Below are 21,096 nucleotides of genomic sequence, written 5' to 3' on the forward strand. Positions count from 1 at the left end.
TGTATCTCCAAAATTCATGGGTTATGTTCCCCCAGACAACTTCCTATGTAGTTTGGATCTACTCTACTCGTTTTGGGCTATTACTCACTTACTGGAGGGAGGCTGTTAGTATTTCTACAGGTGACAGATGAATCCTTCATTTTTTGAACATAACTGAATGGGGCTTCATTGAGCAAGTCCTGGGAGCACTGCAAAAAAATTATTTTGTCATGAATATAATTCAGTTTGAAATATTTTATTATGAATTTCATCAGGCATAGCTGCAGTGCTTGGACACAGCTACCATATACATTTAATCTTTAAAATCAGTGCTAAGTAGTTTTCCAAATTCATTCTTGAAAGAAGCAGAGTAAGATACCTTACCAGTGATGACAGTGTGGTAGAAACATGAGATACTATTACAATTTTGTCATCGAGAAAACCCAACCACTCCTTCAAAATATCATCTTTCTCATTGCCAAAAATTACCAAACATTACCGTATGTGGGAATACAGTCAGAGAAGTGGCTGGCTTCTTTTTAACCCACAAACTGGAGTTGCTTCCAAAAAAATGACAAGAGAAATGTTTTGACAGCAGTACCTTTGCACAGTTCTTTCTTAGTCTCTCCTTTTCAGTCATGTCCTGGAGGGAGTTGCTAAGACTCCTCCTCAGATATGGCATGCCAAATTTCAGGGAAATCAGTTTATTTTCTAAGATGCTGAGAAAGACCTTCAGGAATCAAGTCTGCAATGAAGAGGGAGCTTCAAGTGCCACTACTGAAGGCAAAACTTTTACTTTACCTGAAGCTGAGGGTTTTCAGTAGAGCCAAAGTTTTTCTTAAATGCTTGCTGCTACAGCAAATCCTATGTCCATGCCTCCAAGATATCTGGAACTATGAGGATAAAGTCCTGCTCCTCCTCACACATCAATGCCATTAGTAGGTGTGTGATACACAGGCATTCTAAGCACAGTCCTGCCTCTGTCTAAGTGCTAGCAGCTGAAGTGCTAGTGCTAGCACTAGGACTATTCAAAATGTCCAACAGAATCACAGGTCTCAAAATGTGCACAGCACTTTGTGCTGCCTGGTGTGGCAGTCATTAACAGTCCTGGGCTCTGCTGCATGAAATCTTGATGTTCTTCATAAAAAAAAACCAAGTTCTTGCTGGTGTTGCAAACAAATAATGCAGTTCCTGGCTGTAATTAGAGACAGATTCTGCCCTGAAGAAGGGTCTTAATGAGGGCAATCTTCTCTATTCCCTTATTGTGAGCCCTGCAGACAAGGAGCAGACCTGTACCTGTAGAGCAGTGTATGCGCCGTGGGGCTGGGAGCAGTGAAACCTTTGCTGTGTCTGAGTAAAGCTGCTCAAAAATCTGAGTGTGATTTAAAAACTGTTTTTTCTGAAGAGCAAACCTTCAAGGCACTTATTTATTGAGATCACCTTTCCTCAGAAGTTTGAATGGGATTGTTTTTTTAAAATAAACTGCTTTGCTCCTGCAATAGAAATATTTTCTTGCTGGGAGAAACATCCTTCCCCTCCAAATGTGGTCGCTCTTTGATATTCAAGTGCTCCAGTTTTTCATTTTCCATGAGGCACTGCTTCCTGCCATGCCATGTTCAGGCATTGTCATTGCCTCAGGAGGCTGGCTGTCCTTGCCATGACTACTTTGTCCCTATCCTGGCAGCTGCAGTTGGACCACCTGCAAGATTTTGTTGCACTGTGTTACTCAGCAGTGTGTTCAAAATTCATCCATGTGCCCCTACTGATGTGTGGGGATGGGTTACTGTGGGAGCCAGCATCAAGGACTGCACTCCCTCAGGACATCAGACCATGTTTTGGGTTACAAATCCATTCCTTAGTAGGGTTGGGTGTTGGGGTGTCTGAATGCCTGTGCTGTGGTGGAAGAGGGTGGTTCAGGTCTTTCTGCCTATGATGGTATTGTGTTTTATTGAAGTTTTTGGGGATTTATCTTCCTGGCAGTGCAATCTCCTTTATACATTCTTTCTATTACAGAAAAATCACCCCAAGAAAATCATCACTGGTCTTCATGGAAAGCTTTTTCTCAGCACCCCCACCTCCCAGGCACGTCAGGTTGCATGGATCGATTGCTCTGTTCTACTTTGTTTTTTCACCTCTTTCCTAAAGCAAAAGTGCTGCCAACACAAAGTGCTGCTCAGTATAAGCAGCTGCTTTGCCTGGTGTTAGTAGGGCGTTCTTTTGGTTATGTCCACAAGAAAATATTTTTGCTTTAATAGGAAAAATAATGGAAATTTATCCTGTCCTTTTGCCCTTGGCCAAGGGGCAAACATTTCTGTGGGAGCTCCTTGTTAAAATATTAACAGCACTGACTACACAGCGAAAAACAAATACAGTGGTCCTGGAGACTGCAGCCTCCAAATGCAGTCTCAGGGAAGAGAATTCTCATAGCTGACCTAAAAAATACCCCCAACCTGTTGTGGAATTGAATTAGTTTCCTTTTTTATATCATATTACTGATCTTCATGCTGTTAAGTGATGGATCAGGGCACAGAGATTGAGACCTGGGACTTGTTATCATGGGCAGGGATGAGAAACCTGTGCTGACTTGCCCTCCAAGCTGTCTGGTGTAAGAGTCCTGAGGATGGAAAATAAGCAGCACATAGGCATTTTGGATGAGTGTTTCCTCATCCAGTTGAGCTGCTGTGGGCTGGGATACAGTAAAAAACCTGTGTAAAATGAGAGAAAGCCTATGGATGTCTAACATTTGCAAGGCATAGTCTAAGTCTCACTGTGCTCCTGAAGTCTGGAGCATGCAGTTCCCTCTGAAGCATTGCTGCTGTGTTTTACACTGACACTGGATATAAATCCTCTACTTGATAGTGGATATAAATTCTTGCCTCTCCCCTCCCTTAAAATATAGCAGGACTAAGAAACTAAGAAAGAGATGTTTTTCTTCCCTTCTTTTATGTTTCCTGGAAGGTATGAGCAGACTTAGACACACGTGTTGAGAAATAAATTGCTCTGAAGAAATGAGCTTTATTCCAAATCCTCTCTTAAGAGCCAAAGTCTTAAACAGAAGGTCACTAATCCCCAGACTCAGCAGAGATCATTTAGCTGGTTTGTCCTCTTTGCTTTATTAATCTGAGCGTGTGTTCACTTGGTTTCCCCTCCTCACCCTCCAGTTCCTGTTGTTTCTCTCAATGTCCCCATGCCAAGATTCTGTGGAGGCACAACTCATTCTCTTGTAGCAATGGCCATTATCAAAATCCTATCACTACAACTGCCTCCTCAATAGACTTTCTGAACCCCTCATCCCCCTCAAATTTCCATCTTATTTATCTTCTTGCTCAGATGAGTTTTATCTAAATCCCATAAAAATGATGGAAAGATTTCCACTGATTTAAATAGCTCACATCCTCTATGTGTTTGGATGTTTATGCGAAAATGTAGGGATCAAAATGCCTGTCATTGCCTTCTACATGGTGTCAGCACTGAACAGCAGAGCTGGCCTCCCTCTAGAAATTGTGATTTCCCAGGAGCATACATGCATAACTAGGCAAAATCCTCATGGTCATCTGCCAAAATTGCTCCCGGCCCAGCCTCTGCATGCTTGCTTTTCAGAGGTATTGCACCAGGCTTGAAAAAACTTGGACAGAGGTTGGTGGTGCTGCCTTAGGAGGTGGAAAAGCTTCAGAGACTATAGAAAGGGTTTTTCCTGTGCTTTGTTTTTGTTTCAATGAGCTGTGAAAATTCTGATTAGAAATCTGTGCCTTGTTGCTCAGTGTATAGCTGTGCCTTTCCATTTAATTTGCTGTTCTGATCACTCTATAATTACAAGAAAACCAACACAGTGTTGTGGAGGGAGCTTTGCCCTCCCTGCTCTTCCCTCCCTGCTCATCCACTTTGGGAACAACCTGTTTTGGTGACTCAGCCTTGTGCCTTGTCATTTTCCCTGATACCAGAGTGCCAGCAGGATCCCTTTTACATCCTGAGTGGGATTTTCAGCCTGAAACGCAGCAAGCATCCCATGCTGTCAGGTCATCTAGAAATACAGTCAGGGTGCAGCAGAACTTAGCTAATTGGCAAACTGCTGGAATGTACAGAAGAAGAGTTGTTTTTTTCCACTGCTCAGCCAAGTAGCAGGTGAGGCCTTCAGCCACAGCATCAGTTATTCTCACAGCCTCTCCAGCAGTGCATTTACTAGCATAGAACAGTGTTATAGCCATCAATAATTAAAAATACAGATGTTCAAAGACACAAGCAAGGAACATTCTGTGCCCATTATTCCTCCTCTTTCTATAATGCTTGTGCCCTTACACACCCGTTTGCCACTTGCAGTCATTCCCAGCATCTTCTAAACTGTAAACGTGACTTTCTCTTCATATTCTGGGAGTCTGCAATTTTGCACAAAGCAGGCTGTGGGCTAAAGACTGATTTTCTTGAGACAGAAGATATGAGCTGCTGCAAGAAGAGGTGACTGGAGCAGGTTACTGAGTGGCAGTGAGAATCCTGAGAGGTTGTCCTTTTCCACCTGTACTGACTGATATTCCATGAGTCCTGGAAAGGCATAACTTCTCCAGCCCTCCTTCAAATGTTTTTTCTTACAGCACTGGGCTAAGTGAGCAGCATTCTCATTCTTAGATGTGTTTTGTGGCTGCTCTGCAAGCAGACCATGATCATAGGGGAGGGAACTTAGTAACTGCAGATGAGAAGACAGAAGTGCTTAACACCTTCTTTGCCTCAGTCTTTGTGGGGAGACAGCTTGTGCTCAGGTGATTCTGTGTGTGGTACTTCCTTGCCAGCCTGTGGGTGGTGTGATCGTGGCTGCCCTCCATGATGGACTAGAACTGAACTGTGACCTCCCCAGAGCTAAAAGCATTAACAGTAATGTCAGCTTAAAACCCACTTACCTCCTGTCACTGGGAATCTGCCCCGGACTGGAAAGGACAGGAGCAGGGAGGGTTGAAAAATTATGAACAGGAGATAGTTCCTGAGTCAGAGGCTCAACATTAGCCTCAGAGAGATGGTTTGTCAGCATGAACCTGCCATCTATGGACATAAGTGAGAGGATAAATACAATAAACATAGGTAAGATCAGCAAAGAGACAGATATGTAATCACAGAGACAGCTGTTGCAGTGGATGGCTTTTGGGATGGGATTTTTTTTTAACATGGTTTTCCATTTCCAAAAAATGCATTTCCTTGCATTTTTTTAGCTGATGTGACACTTGCCTCCAGCTCCAAGCAGTATCACATGCTCCTTGAAACTTATTTTTCTGTCTCCTTTTCATCAGATGTGGGCTAAGAGGGGAAGGCATATATATCAACTGCAGATGCTGTAGTATCACTCATTGTACTTGCTTCTTTCTCTGGGTGAAATGTATGATGTTCAGCAAGATCACCTGAGCCTCCAAAGGAAATCATGTTTAACAGACCAATAACAGGGAAAAGATAAATTGGCAGGGACTGCAACAAGATTTGGGGCAGTTCAAGAATACTTGAACCTTCCAAAACAGGACAAGAATAAGGCAAATTATTATTAGCAGCAAACTTCACAGGACTCTGAAGGCTCTCTAACAATAATGCGGGAAACAAGAGGTAGATGGAAGCTGGATTCAGCCTTTTTCAAAATAAAACAGAATTGTTGAAACATGACTGAGATTACTGTTTCAGCTGATGCGTAAGACTCATTTCTATCCTTTAGAAAGGTGACAAGGTCTGGTTTTAATCCTTCTGCATAGTTGGCACTATAGGTAACCACATGACCTTAAAAAGAAAAACAAAAAAGCCTCAAAAAATCCCAAAACATACAACCAAGAAGATAAATAATTGGTCAATATAGCAATAACTTTGACTTGTGTTTCTTATGCCATTAATTGATCACTGGAATGCGTTCAGGCTAGCAGAGTAACAATCCAATGAAACAAAAGTCAGAGAAGTCTTTCTTCCCATCCTCCAACACTTTGACCAGTGTTTCTTTTTGCCATCATAACTAAAGAATTACTAAGTGCTTGCTGATTTCTTATAGCCTGGGCTATTTTTGTTCTGGTAGCAAAGAGAAAAACACAGACATGTGGTAACCAGTAAACTTTGTGGTACCATCTATCTGAGCACAGAGTCCTAGGCTAGAGGTTGGGGAATTCTATATTGAAAACTCATGGATGACAAATAGAGCCAAACCAGTGAGTGATGTTCTCACTGAAAATGGTTTCTAACAAACACTAATTGTTCTGCTGAAAACAACATTTAATGTTTTCATCTGTGGAAGAGTTCTACTAAAACAGATTTTTCTCGGTTTCCTCTAGAGGGCAATGTCATATAAATATTTTAAGCAATTTCTGGGTTCTGTCAACCGGGAATTTTAGCCTGCCTTATCTAGGAATTTGCAAGACAGCAGTGAAAATTGTTTCTTTACATGCTTTTAAGATGTGTGTATACATAATATAATCTGATTTGTGAGCTCGTAGAGTGCAGTAGCTAATCCCTTTAAGAAGCAAGAAATATGTTGTGCATTTTGGGTAGATTTGGCTATTCTGGAATGCAAAGGGGGAACTGCTGATGAAGATACAACTCTCTATTTGTGCAGCTTCAAGGACTTCTAGGAGATGGCCCTTATGTGACAATTGTAAAAAAGATTATTATCCACTCCTCTAAGAATGAAGTTACTAGCTGTAGTTTATGTCAGTAGCTGAAACTTAAGAGCAGAGGATAAATCTAAATACCAAATCTAAGTGATTCGTAAGACCTAGGAAACAGAAAGATATTGTGTTATTATTTATTTTCTTAAGAATTTATACATATATTTCTGGGTTCACTAAATGTATGGCTAGTTTGATGGATGTTAGTAATAGCACAATTTTCAACTTATTGGTACACATAAATGGCTGCTAAAATTAATATGAATCAAAAGTGATCACTCTGGACCTTAGTAGTTTAATTTAAGGGATATTTTTAATCGCTGTAGTATAAAAATGGTAACTATAGATAAATGCTCTTTTGTTTTCCTTAAAGCTCAGGTGTGGAACTTCAAACACATTTCCATGGGCATGAATTTCTTTTTTGTCACTGATATCATTATCTTCCTTTCTTCTCCCAAACTAGCATTAGTAAAAGAAAAATTTTCCATACATTGCAACATGAAAATGGCTTTAGTGAAATCCTTTTACAAATTTGTCTCCTTTCCTCTCCTGATGGCTACTAGTCCTTTGGAGATTCACCATAATGGCCTTATTGGATTATCTTGCAAATCCCATATGTTTTCAGAACTTGTGGGTTAACATTCTTGATGAAACATCTTTTCCAAAATGGTAGCAGTTGTCAGGTCCTCTAGATGAATAAACCTATTAGTTTGTTTCTCTCCAAACAGGAAACACAATTAATTGAAGTAAAACACTTATTCCCAAAGTGCTTTATTTTGAAAACAATGGTCTGTGAATAAAAAAGCAGTATTTGCATTGGCTTCAAAGCCAGCAGGCATTAGGTAGCAAAGTAAGATTTGCCATCTACTTTTGAGTAATAGCAGCTCTAAGAAAAATCTGAAGTCTTCTGTAGGTTTTAAAAGCTTAAATAGGTGAGAATTGCTTTTTAATTATTGCTGCTGGCCAGGCAGGACTTTTTCTTAAACTTTGCCTTAACAGAAGTATGATAAGCAATTTGCAAATGTGAAGTTCCTGGAAAAAATTTTTAGAGACCTTAGAGGAAATTAAATATTCTTAGTTTCATTTCTCCTATGGTATGAGAAGCTTCATGTTTGAACCTTATATTCATCACCACCTTCTTTTAGGGCTTATGTTTAGATGTCACTCTCTCTAAATTAGCTGTCAGCTCAATGCTTAATCACAGGGGGATTATTCCTTGCCTGGCTGGAAGGAGCTATGTTTGGGCCTGTAGGTGTGTGGGGAGGTTGGTTCACCCTGGGCTGGGATCTCTGTTCGTGGGTAGCCCAGGGCATGTTGTCCCTGCAGGGCTGCAGGTGCTGAAGGAACCACCACAGCTCACAGCTTCATCTTCCCCTCGCCCCCTCTGCCCTCTTTGCTGGTCAGTGTTCTGCAGTGCAGCTCTCTGACAATTCCTTAACACTGAGTTTCACTGGAATGCCTTCCCACTCCAATTTGCCTTCCATATTTCCTCCTGCCACTGCATATCTGTCCCAGCGATGCACTAAATAGTCTACTCCTTGATCTGATTCACTGCTATGGCCCGCATTTGGAAAGTAAGTGGTGTTTACAGCAGGGCAGAAAATTATTTACTAATCCAGTTTCATCCGGATGAACCATGTGGTTAAAATACATTGGATTTCAATAGTTCGCCAGTTATGTTGTGGAGAAAGAAGTAATAGTTTAAAAAGGTGTACAGATGCCTAAAGGATTGTAAGTTAATGGCTGGTGTGTGAAATCCTAAATGAAACAAGATTTTCTACAGAGCTGTGCCTTTAAAAGAACTCTGTATTAAATAGAGGATGAGAAAGGTGGAATATCAGTACTTTATAGGAATGATTTTGTGGCTTAAATGCTTTTCTCTGCTGACCTGAGAAATGAGTTATAAACTGTGGAAATTAATTTAGGAAGCATCATCATTAAGAAAAAAATCATGCAAGTTAGAGACATAAACATCCCTCTTCAGACAGGTAGATTACAGATGAGCTTCAAAATGAAACAGGTAAATGACTAGAGGGTAGAAAAAATTTAGGACAGAAGAAGGACTTCGAAATTCATCAGTCCTGGCTGGATGAATAATAATCAGAAGTGTTTTGTCTAGTATGTAATTAAATTAGATATCATTATCTGTTAAAAACATTCAGCCAGCTCTAATAACCAAGGAAGTCAATCCTGAGGCCAGGTGTTAGCTCTAACACTCTCTGAGGTTTTCCTGGCCTCAGGGATATTCACTCATTTAATGATAGTATCAATAATAGTATTAAAGAATAGAAAAAGTAATAGTCTCCCTTTTTATATAATCTTCAACATGCAGAGCGGCACACCTGGGACCCACTGTCCATTCCTACATCAGGGAATCATGCATGACTCTGAGAAGCCAAGTCAAGATCTCCTCTAGATTAAAAAATGTCATATACTGTGCTATATATGGAGTCATAAGCTGGTGTAAGAATCCAGCATGAACCCGATGTAAAGAACTAGTTTAGATTCCATGTAAAGTTTTGGCTTCTTCACATTTTAGTGGCATTTGCTATTTGCTTGTAGCTCATGCTGCTCTCTACAGTAAGTTGGTTCTGCCTTAACCTTCCATTTGTCTTCTGCATGCTTCTATTTTAAATCATTGACTTGTAAGTTATGTTTTCATAAACTGTAGATGACTTAGAGCTATATATCTACCTCCTGTCAGGGTCTTACAGCCTAATGGATAGCACGTGTGGACTGAAGAAGTGTTGGGTTCTGGTCAAGCTGTTTCTCCATGCTGTGAACAAGTCATGGCCCCGGTGACAGGGAGGTGATGACAGCAGTTCACTTTCTGCAGGTGCTTGAGCTCTTGGGAGGAGGAGCACTTTATTAAATGCTGGGTTTTATGGCAGAGTGTTTCTTTCCAGGTACTTGCTTGTCTGGTGCAGGGTTACAAAGTCAGACTACCTTCACAAGGGCTAAAATTCTTCGAAACACCTGTTTTTGCAGAAGTACATTTCAACAATACAAATAAGCTCTGGCTTAGGAAATACCTGCCTGACTTTTAACTTAGGTTATGAATTTAGCTGTTATCCTCTTCCCAAGAGTCTCCAAGAGGTGTCAGTGTACTAGAGCAAGACTTATTTACCTGTAGAGTTTCCTAGAATAATGACAGAATGGAAAAACTGAATTCTGTTTTTCCAAGGCCTTGAAGCCAAAACTCTGTCCTTTCCTGTGCCTAGTCCTTGCTTTGTGGAAAAGCAAAAAACAAAAAAATCCCCTCAGCTTTGTTTTTGTCGTGGTGATCTAGCCAACACACAGCTGAAGTCTGATTTCCAAATACAGTATTTGAGATTTGTGGTGAACTGAGAAGGTCTAAAGCCAAGTCTGCTGGAGCTGCCAGTTTTCTGGTTGGAGTGCTTGCTCTTTTATAAAACTTTGCATATTATACCTTACTGTGTTATCTTGTAGAGTTGAAGCAGTGAAAAAAGACTCCCTAAAGGCTAAAGACTTTGGATGGGGGTTTATTAAGGAAAAAGGGGACACTTTATAGCTTTATTGGGGAAAATGTGATTAAATAGTTTCCTGTTTAACACAACTCTTGCTTTGTGAGAACTTCCTTACAAGTATAAACAGATGAATTGGGAAGCTGAGGAGGAACTGGTATCAAAGGTAAGTGTGAGGAAGAAAAAACCAGGATTAAATATAACCAGATTAATTCATTACATGACAAACCTGTACTGGGAGCAGCCTGGTAATGCAGGGACCATTTCCCTATCCCAGCTCCCAGACTTTGCCCTCTCTCATGATCACTTCACACATTCCCCTTGCTTTGTGGTCCCCAGTTTGCCAGTCAGGGAGCCCATGGAATATGTGCAGGAGTGATGTGGGAGTTTCAGGTGCAGACACAGGGAGGAGGTTTGTATCTAGTCCATGGAATACTGTTTCTGGAGTTCCCCAGGCTCCTTTTCTGAGGGCTAACTTGGTGCATGAAATGAGACAAAAAAGTGAACATGAGGTTGAGCTGAGAGTTTGAGTTTTGGTCATGTTTTGCCATGTGGTCTTTCAACAGCATTCATCAAAGTAGCCTGGATATCTGTCCTGGAGAAATAGCTTGATTGTATAGGTAAGTTTTAAACTTAGCATTGCTCTTATATTTCCCCAGGTTGCCTGCATATTGGAACTTTTAACCTTCAGATTGTGCCAATTGATCAAAATGTTCCCGTATGATTACTAAAGCCTGATTTTGTTCCCTTCAATTGATGGCAAAATCTGCTCCTGACTTAGAAGGAAGGCTTGGAATCTTACCAAATGAAAACCTGAAGCCAAGGAAGAACATTTGTTGTTTGGAATACCCTTTATTTCTTAGTACAATCAAAAGGCAAACTATTTTTCATCCCTTGTAAAATTGCTACATATTCATTGAGGGGGAAGGAGGTGAATACCAAGTGTTAGGAGATAGAGGATTATCCTGATCTTCATATGTGTAAGCATTATGGCAAGGTAGATTGATTAAAGAGGTCACTCTTGGTTTATACCATGGAACCTGCAGGATGCATTCTCAAATATGGTCAGCTACTGCAGATTGGTCCAAAAGAAAACATCACACCTCAAAAAAAGGGGAAAAAAAAAAGCTAAGGACCAGTCATAAATCTCAAATCCAACAAGACTAAGTGATAGTCTAGGGAAAAATCCAAAAAGATCAGAAATCCAAGAAGGATCCTGCCCGTGGAGCCCATTGGCACAGTGTCTGAGATCTGCAATCAGTACCAGATGCTGCTGATACGTGGTATGGATCTGGCAACAAAGAAATGCTGGACCCATTCAGCCCAAGCAGGAAACCTTACAGATTAAATTTGTATTAGTTGGAGCCTGTAGATTGCTTTAGCAAGCAAAATTGAGCCTGGGTGTTAAGATGATCTGGATCAAGAAACCCAAATTAGGTTTCCTCCTTAAAGAGGAATGAGCACATTCTGGCACCAGTTTTCATAATGGTTTTAGAAAGAAAATATTTGGAAACAGATGCAGTATGTTTCTGTATATTAAATCCAGTCTGTGAAATAAAACTACTCTCTCTGATTGCACAGAATGGTCAGAAGACTCCTGGAACAAAATCCCCCTAAATTTCATGTGTATTTTAAGGAAGACTCTTGAAACATTAGTAAGTGGGGAGTGGATGACACATTCTGATATGTGCTGGGAAGTATACACAGGTGAAATGCAGGATGGCTTGAGATGGTTTGATGGTTTAAAAAGCAAACAAGATCTGGGCTTCCACTTGGAATATCATAAGGATCACAGCACATTGCATTAATGGAGTCTATTCTAGCATAAAATGAAAGCCACAATCTCTGCAGCCCTGGTCTAGGACACTGGGGAGAGTAATATAAAATGTCTCCAGGGTGGAGCACAGTTTGCTGGAGGGGGCAGCCTCTGTTCTAACCTACATTATTTTTGTAGTTAAAAAGAAGGGAAAAGTGTTGCTTTGATAGGAAATCCTAGTGAGGAAGCACATATGGGCAATAAACTGGGAATTGGGAAAGTTAATCCCTGAACTGAGAGTTTGTGTAGCCCTACCTGCTACACCAGTCCTGCTAGCTGGGGTACTGGCAGTGCAAGTAGACCCTAAGCATCCTGCTGGGTGTTAGCAAAGGGGTAAAACATTCTGTTTCCTGGTCTGCTCTGAAAACACACAGTGCCAGAACTTGTGTTACTCACCTTGAGACGTGTTTGAGGGTCAGTGCACTCCTGGCAGCCTTCTTCAGCAGAGGGGCTGGCTTTGCTACCCCTGCCCTGCATTGTCCTGCAGTTGAGGTACTGGCAGGGGCTGGGAACTGGCACCAGCCCTCACTTGTCTTTATTTTATGCTTAATCTCCCTTGTGCTTTTTCTGGGATGTGTGGTCATGTTCTATCTTGTGTCGTGGCTATGTCACTCCCAACACTGCAAGTGAGGGAAAGCAGGTGAGCACCTGGAGGCACCATCCTGGAGCAGATTGCCTGCAACACCTTGATGGGCTAGTTGCTCTCTTGCCCTCTCTGTTGGCCCTTTGGGATTATAATGAGATGTGCATTATGTTCTGTGTGTACAGACAATATTCAGATTGCTGTTCTTGTGCAAAGGAAACAAACCTCTGTGATAATTGCATTCCCCTAGACTGCTGAGCACCCTGTGCAACATTTTGCACTCAGTACGGCTTAGTGCAGTTTAAAATAGTTATTGTTGTCAAAATATTTCTTGATAGTAAAAATGTCCTTAGGATACTTTGTAAAGTGGTGACCTTTGGACATAAGGGTAAGGAAAAATCAGAACACAGTCTTTAATGTTGAAAAAAAAGTTTGTCTTAATTGCACAATATGGGAGGAAGTTTAAGAGCAGAGAAAAGTGCCATCACCTTGGGAGGGGAAGAATGAAGATCTAAGGGTGAGCATGTAATGTAAGATACTGTATCTTTGTTAGGTATTTTTTCCTTTGGTGTTTGAAAGTTTATCTGGGAGAAAATGTCTGACTATGTGTCATGGATGAAGATCTTGCTGGGAGTCTTAGAATTCAAGGCAGGGTAAAGTCTGGCTTTTCACTTTTTATTTGATTTTAGAGGGTAATGTAATTCTAAATTTGGCCCGCAAGTTGTAATTTCTAAAAACAAGCTTAGATACATGTTTCCACCCTGGTAAAAAAACACTCTTAGTGATAACAGATTGTTTTGAGCAAATGCATGTTTCTGTGTAGAGTCTCGGAATTGGGCCATACACTGTAAAGAAGTGAATGTATTAAGTGAACAGAAATTTACATTAAAACACAGGACGTAACTGAGAAAAATGCATCCAGTAAATGGGGATTCCAATGTGACAGATAGCTTGATGATCTTTTCATTCTAATAACTGTAGCTTGAGTTAAATGTAGCAGATAAGGTAAATTGCTTAAAGGCTGTGTGATTTCTGGCTTATTGCTCTCTGTTTTACTTCAGCAATACCAGTACATTTCCTTATATCTGTTTTCTGTTCTCCAATCTGAGCTATTGCTTTGTATTTTGAAATTAAATATAGTATACTTAATGCCATGTAAACCACCACTGTTGTGAATTATGTGATATCTTATTGTTCTGGCACTACAAAGTTACCTGAATTAGAGAACTGCTGGGTAAGGCTTTAGCCCAATTTATAATAGCCTCTAAATAAATTCTACAAGCACATAAGGAAAATAATTAAAAAGTGAGGTCAGAGCTATATCATATCAATACATTGCATCATGGTTTGGAGTATTTTTTAAATGTATGTAATTGATTTTTTAAAATACCAGCTTATAAATAAACTGCAAATGCATAAAATCAGCTCTAATATGATTGCTTACTAAATATAAACATTTCACAAACAACTCTGCCCTCAGAGCTCAACCTCTGGCTAATGGAGCATATTTTGAAGATCATATTTCAGAAAGGGGCGTGTGGGGAGCAGTGGGAGGGGGTTATCAATGCAGTCAGTCTTACCTTACCCCGCTGCAAGGAAACTACCAAGCAAAAAAGGAAAAGAAAAAGATTCTACTGGAGACTAGTGATCTTAAATAATATTTTAAACAACAGTTAACCTTAGCATAGCTTATCACAGTGTCAGTCCTCTGGGACAAAGACCTTATGTTTTTATTACCAACTACTGACTGTATTTTGAGTGCTATAAAATAATAATTATGGACAAGTGAACAGAAAAATAAAATTGAGAGGTTCAGTTTCTTAACAGCTCTCAATACAGTTTCTCATAGATTGCTTTCCATATTTTACCTAAAAATCCCTGCCTTCTGTTGTAGAAAACATCTCTGACTGTAGCCCATGTGAGTAAGGAGCACAGATGCAAAACTGGCACACAGAGACAGGGCATCAGACCATCCCAAAAATCAATGAAAAAGCATCTAAGTTCCTACTATTTGTATGGCATCAAGAATAAGTGAGTGTTTACAAATAATTATAGTTTAGGCCTTGTAAAGGCCTGCCTGCCTGCAATTGCACATAAAACCCTAGTAAAGATTAAGGACTGGGTTGTTTTCAGCCAAACCTGGAGCTGCTTGGAATTTTTTTGATCATTGGAATTGTTCTGCACACCCCAGGGTGGCTGTAGGGGCATGCTGGCTGTGGGCTGTGGAGGGCTGTTTGTAGTAATTATGTGTTGAAGCTATTAAACTTGCATTTTTTTTAAAAAGCAAACCAACCCAAACTACTTTTGTTGTGCTTCTGTGCAGAAGAAATGGAGAGGGAAAGGTTTTCTGTGTGGCAGTCCTCTCATAGTATAAGAGCACGTGGTGCAGAAATGGGGCTTTTCTGGAGGTGGTGGTTTCAGAGGCTCAGGGAAAGTCACTGGCCTGAATGCTACAGATTGGCTGAATGAACTGTGAGAGAGCCACACAGAGGGCAGGGAAGGGATTTTTGTATTTACACTGTCACGGCTGGGAGCAGAGCATGTTTTTTGCAGTCTTTGACTCTGCCCTGGCATGCTGGATGCCCATGCAGTAATAACTGTCCTTTGTGTCATTTTTGAAGTTTCTGACTGAGTCCTGAAGTTTGTTGTTCTGTTTTAGGGAAAAATGGAACATCACATAGTTGTCCTGGCTTATATGTGATCCTGGATGTTTACTGTGTTTTTAAAGGAATTTCTTTTAATTATGCACATTCATTTTGATGCCCATTAGATACACAAAGGTCTTGGATCCTAGGAAGGTGTACCATATAATTAACTTTATCTCTGTGTGTCAGGGACAGCAGACATCTGGTGTCCAGAACACAGCAATGTTGAGCCCAGGACACAACAAATGTCTGTAACTATTGTAAAGACCAAATGTTTCTGGTGCTTCCAGCTTCTGCAGGTAATGCTTGAGATAAGTTAAGGCTTAAAAATTGTGCAACTTAAGGTACTTAGGAACAGAGCTAATCCTTAACTTTTCTCAGTTGTTTCCTCCAAGTGTTAACTCCGCATACTCAGACATTAGTGAAACTGATTTTAGTGACTTTAGTTTGTACAAATGTGGTCCTGTGGTGATTTGTACTATTTGTTGGATTTCTAAATGTGAATCAAAACTTTATTTGTACAAAGACGATCATAAGACAAGAGCCAAAAATAACTGCAGTCCCAAAAATACCATGCAGCATTGCCCCTGTGCTGTGGTATGCAATCCAACTGCACCTTTATTAGCAAAGCACTGAAGTGGCTTTTTCTGTAGATTTCTTTCGACTGCAAAATGGTTTCATCAGTCCACTATCCTTAATTTACTTATTTTTCATTTTTTTACTCCTGAAATTCAAGCTAGAAATTAATTTGATGCCCAACTCTGTGGGGCAGAAGAGAATGATCTGTGCTAAGTAGTTCTTCTTGCATATGTATGAAGCCCATTTTCTTTAGACAGATTTCTTTAGATAAATCAATGCTTTATCTTTATAGAACTGTATGACTCAAATCCTGTTTTGGCTTATAGCACAACAGATTACTTTGAAATGCACAGCTGCGTGTATGTGCGTAAAATATGTAAATGCTATCAATATTCTTTAAAATAAAAGCTAAGAAGATTTAGGGCCCAATCCCCCAAATTTCAGAGGGTTGTTGGCTCTTAAACAGACCTAGAAAAGCCCTGCACAGCTGTCACCAAGCTGGGAGGTGCCTGATAGTTCTAGACTTTCCTGGTGCCCGAGAGGCAGTTTCTGTGGTCTCTTCCAGGGCACTTCAGTCTTACCTGAGCCTGAGCAGCTCCTCTGTTTCCTTGTGCCATGGGGACCCTGCATGCCATTTCCCTCTCCACTGTGCCTCCTCAGGCCAGTCAGGAGGAGAAACCACCTCCTCACTCCCTAGGCTGCCTCTGCCAAGGTTTTACCAGGCAGGACTTTGCATTTTTCTTTGCATTTGAATAGGAAATTGGGTCATATTTTGTGGCCCATAGGATAAATATTTGCTGGATCCTTCTGGACTTCCAAACACGTTAGTAGATTGTGCAGAATAACTGCTGTGGTCTCTTTTCTGTTTATGACTAGAGCATAAATAGTGACACCAAGGGAAGCATCCCAGGGTGTGATTCTTGCTCCAAAACTCTCTTGTATTATTATAATAACCAGGTCGTGGGCAAAACAAAAACATTTTTTGGGTGGGGACTCAGAACAACCTCTCCTCCTACATTAATTTCCTGAACTTTGGATTCTGTTTTGCACAGAGGAATACATTTAAAGAAGAGGTGATGGGGAGGCCTTGGGCAGGAGTCATCTGGGAGCTACTTATTTTCCTAGGAAAATAATGCTGGTGAGCATTTCTCTCCTCTCTTCTCTCTCTTCTGTGGAATTTGCTGTCCATATCCTGGATGAACTTCCCAGCCCCTCTGCTGCTCAGAGGACGGATGCAGCCATCTCACTGTGCTCAAAATCTGATCTCTGCTTTTTAAATGAAGGGGCTTATGAGTTTTGGGGTTTTTTTTCTCAGGAGATGTCAGGCCATGAATCATGGTGGGAAGGGAGGCATTTCCTGGTTAGCAGTGTTGAGCCCCAGAAAGAAGCATATCCCAAGGATTGAAAGCTTCCCTTCGGGTTAGCTCTAGGTATGTTAACTATTGGTGTGTTTCATTTTGGCACCTAATTAACTGCCTGTGCTCCCTGGGAGCTGAGGCACTGATATCAGGCCATGCATTTTGCTCCAAGGAACACAGTTCAGAGGCTCTCCTGTCTGCTTCTGAACTCCTGTCTTCCTCTAAAATCATGGAAGGCTGAAAATCACACTGAAAATCCTGAAAAACAGGAGGGATGCTTATTTCTGAGCAGGGCAGTGCTTCTGGGAGCCAGAACTGCTGTGAGCAAAGCTAAGCTATTAAAAGATGGCTTGAGTACAGCATGGGACTCAGTGGAAGAATTTAATCCCTGTCCATCTTGATTACAGTTGTGATCTGCTTGCTCCTTGGGCAAATATAGGTATATTTTTTTTTTTTTTTTTTTTTTTTCCCTTCCCAGCCCTAGCAATGGGTTTTCCACCTATATATGGTTAAGACTTCTGTCATCAGAAGATGACTGTGACCACAGCTGTACAGTTTAGATGGCAGAAGTAGAAAATGCGATACTGGCTGCTGTTAGGTCTGCCGGGAATCGGCTGCCACACACCTGGAAAATGGCCGTGAGATGTTATATGACAGCCTGTGATAAAGACACTTGGCTTTGGCACAACAGGCCAGGCTCTGTGGAAGCTCCTGGCAGTTTTGTGGAGGCAGCAGTGGGGATTTTAATTTGAAATATTTTCAGCGAGGGGGGGCGCATACGCAGGACACCTCTCAACAGGAGCCTGCTTTGGGTGGAGCAAGTGTGAAAAGCACCGTGTCTACAGCAGGTCCCGCCGGAAAGCGACCTGTGAAGGTGCCCGAAGGCAGCGCAAGGCTGCTCGGCACATCCCCCGGCGGGGGCGGCTGGAGCTCCGGAAGGGGTGGGCGCCGGGGGCGAGGGCCCGGCTGCGTCCCCAGGCAGCGGGCGGGGGGCTCCCCGTGCCCCGGGGTCACCGCTCCCACCTGCGCGGCGGGCGGGGCGGGGCGGGGCGGCGGCCGGGGCCGTGCGTGGCCGCCTGCAGCCGCGCCCCGCGCCCGGGAGGCGGCGGCGCCGCCGCCGAAGGTGCCTCCCCGCCGGCAGCAGCGGCAGCGGGAGCGGCGGCAGCACCGCCAGCAGCGGCAGCCACCGGCACGGGCACGGGCACCGGCGCGGGCACGGGCACGGGCACCGGCGCGGGCACGGGCACGGGCACCGGCGCGGGCACGGGCAGCGGTACCAGCACGGGCACCGGCACCAGCGCAGCCGCCGCCGCCGGCGCGCACCGGCTGGGCGGCTCGGCGCCGGCAGGTGATGGAGCGATGAGCGCGCTGGGGGGGCGGCTGCGGGCACCGGCCGTGTCGCCGGCCGTGGCGGGGAGGCTGAGCCCGGCGGAAGGACGGGAGGCGAGGCGGACGGCAGCGTGGAGCCGCAAGTTGTGCCGGCGGCCGGAGCGGGGCGGGTGCGCGGCGGCCCGGGGGGACCCGGCTGCTGCTGCTGCTGCCCGGGTCCGGAGGGTCCGTGCGGGCGGCGGGACCGCGGTGACCGCGGACCGCGGGACTCTCCCCAGCCTGTGCCGGGGGCCTCGGGCTCGGGGCTGGGCAGAAACTTCATTTCGGATGTGGCAGGAGGGTACGTGTTCCCCTGGGGACAAGACTCGGTTCAAAACCACTAAACAGTTCTTTTCGAGAAAATCTTTGCAACTCCAGGCACAAAATGCTTTCCTGTAGGACACACGACCACTCGATTTTTTAAAATGAAAGCGCTGCTGAAAGCCTTGCAGACGAGCTTCTCTTGGCAAGCCTGTGTACTGAAGGCTTTTAATAAGGAAAATATAGTCTTTCAACTGGATGCAAAAAATAGAGCTGAATTATTACTTCCTAAATCTATCATGATTCCTGGCTTTCAATTAGGAGAGCTTTTGGTGGCATTCAAGTGACAGAGCCATCATGTTCCTTAAATATCTCCTAATCCCCGAGCAAACAAAAAGTGTGTTGGTGTTTAGTGTGTTTGGTGCATGTAGGTCAGAACTGTACTTCATTCTTATTTCATAGTTACTTTATGGTGATACGAATCCAGTGGTTCTGCTCAGCTGAGTTTTGGCAGGGTCCTCTCTCGCAGCGGAACTAGGGGACCTTCTAAATGAAGCTAACAAATAAAATATGCTTTGAAATGGAGTGCAGATGGGAAACCTCTTAAGTATTGTGTTGCACAACAGTGCGCTATGTGTGCCTTTGGCTCACAGAGGTGGGATTTGTGAATGCATCCACAATCTGAGCTGGACCCTGTGCTGTTCAGAAATATCATGTATTAGTGTCTGAAACAGCAGCAGTTCTGATCTTAAAGGTTAGTTCATTTCTCTCCTGACAGTACTTTTGATGCCTAAGGTCTCTGGTCAGCATGTTTCTTTGAAATTTATATATGTCCTAATTTTCTAATTCTGAAATATCCTTAAATTGTGGATTAAGAGAAGTAACTGGTGCTTGCTAGCTCAGGTGGGTGGTATCTCAACTTTTTTAGAGCTGTTTTGTGAGTTATGCAGCAGTCCTTTGTACAGCACCTGTGAATTGCTGTTTCATACTCACTGGTAGCAATAGACTGATAGTAGCACCCTCAACAATAGAAATTGAGGTTCTCTATCCCAATTTCTTTATCCCTGCGTCGCACCCTTTCTTCACAGTAGGGAGTGTCCCTTTGGCTCCATCTCCTGGCTCAAAAAGAGGATCCTCCTTCATTGAGAAGGTATAGAGAGATGGGAAGCCTCTGGGTGATACTGGTAAAAAGTGGGTGAGAAGGGTGACAAAGGCTTTTTCTTCATCTTGAGCTGTGTAGTATTGGGATCTGTTACACCAAGGTCCCTCCACTCTGTTTGAAGGTGGAAATTAGGTTCTCACTTTTATTTCCTGAAAAGAGAGCATGTCTCTTATGCTACTTCATATGTCTTGGAAAGATTTTTTACTTAGTGACTAAATATTATCATGGTATTTAGAAAATCATAATTTAGAATTGAATTCCTCTCATGGATCTGCTCTCAACAGAAGGGTTAGTCATCTTGCCTGATACATCTCTGTGTGTGATCTTTTAGTGGAAATGTTTTAATGATATATCCTTTATGTCATGATTTTTCTGCATGGTCAGAAAAGTGTCTTGCCTGCAAATTATTAATCCACTTGAAATAGAAAACCTGTGGTGCTATGGAAGGATCTTGCTGTGATTTAGCAGATGTATTACTATGATTGACTTTGTGTGTGAGCAGAAGGAGTCCTATTCTGCATGTGCAGTGAGATGGCAGGAACTTTGCTTTGTGAGGCATCTTTTGTATGCCCTCTTTTTGGTGGAGAAGTTACTTCAAATGCCGAAGACAGGAGGGAAAAAGCCTTAGCCAGACTGCAAGACCAGGGTGCTTGTCCTACTTGTGACAGCCAGATTTCTGTTATCTACCCACTGTGCCCCAAACTGAAAGAGGAAGGTGTTGGGCTGTTCTGTCCCTGATCTTTAGTGTTTGAGGTGCTTGGGGGGTAACAGAGCCATAAGGTATGACTTCCTAGAGCTGGTCAGTTATGTGAATTGGGAACATATCTTTTGTTTCTATGTAGATAAACTCTGTATTCCTGCAAATGCCAAACAGTGTGCCAGTGCCATATAGTGCTTTGTTGTTATTGCCTAAAGTATGATAACTCATATGGGCTTAAAGACAGCATGGTGTGGTCTGGGTGCTGCCTACAATTTTTTGTTTGTGGGGCGTTCTCAGGTGAGGTGTTTCTAACCCTACCAGTGGGAAGCAGTTCTCTCTGCCCTGATGCAGTGTCCCCTCTTTGCATGCAGAGACATTCCTTCTAACACATGCAGTCTGTCAGCAGGGGGACTCAGGGAAGGGGATAAATAGCTCCCATGAGCTGTGGTGGCCCACAGCTTCTCTCTGGTCAAACAGAACCTTCCCTTGAGGCTGAACATTGGTGACTCTCTGAAATAATTCTTTTGTCTACAGAGTGCATGG

General features: G+C 42.7%; 1 protein-coding gene across 4 annotated transcripts in view; it reads left to right on the forward strand.

The window, feature by feature from the left end:
• The window catches only part of PDZD2 (PDZ domain containing 2), a 200,083-nt gene that overhangs the window by 66,822 nt on the left and 112,165 nt on the right, over positions 1-21,096 (forward strand). Inside the window, exon 1 of one of the 4 annotated variants that reach the window (XM_079329871.1) lies at positions 18,302-18,410. The exons of the other annotated variants lie outside the window; for them this stretch is intronic. The gene's annotated coding sequence lies outside the window, so the exon portion shown is untranslated. Of the gene's footprint in view, positions 1-18,301; positions 18,411-21,096 lie in introns of those variants that run through there. 4 annotated transcript variants of the gene reach the window in all.

Source organism: Erithacus rubecula (assembly GCF_903797595.1).
Source record: "Erithacus rubecula genome assembly, chromosome: Z".
Classification (NCBI taxonomy): domain Eukaryota; kingdom Metazoa; phylum Chordata; class Aves; order Passeriformes; family Muscicapidae; genus Erithacus; species Erithacus rubecula.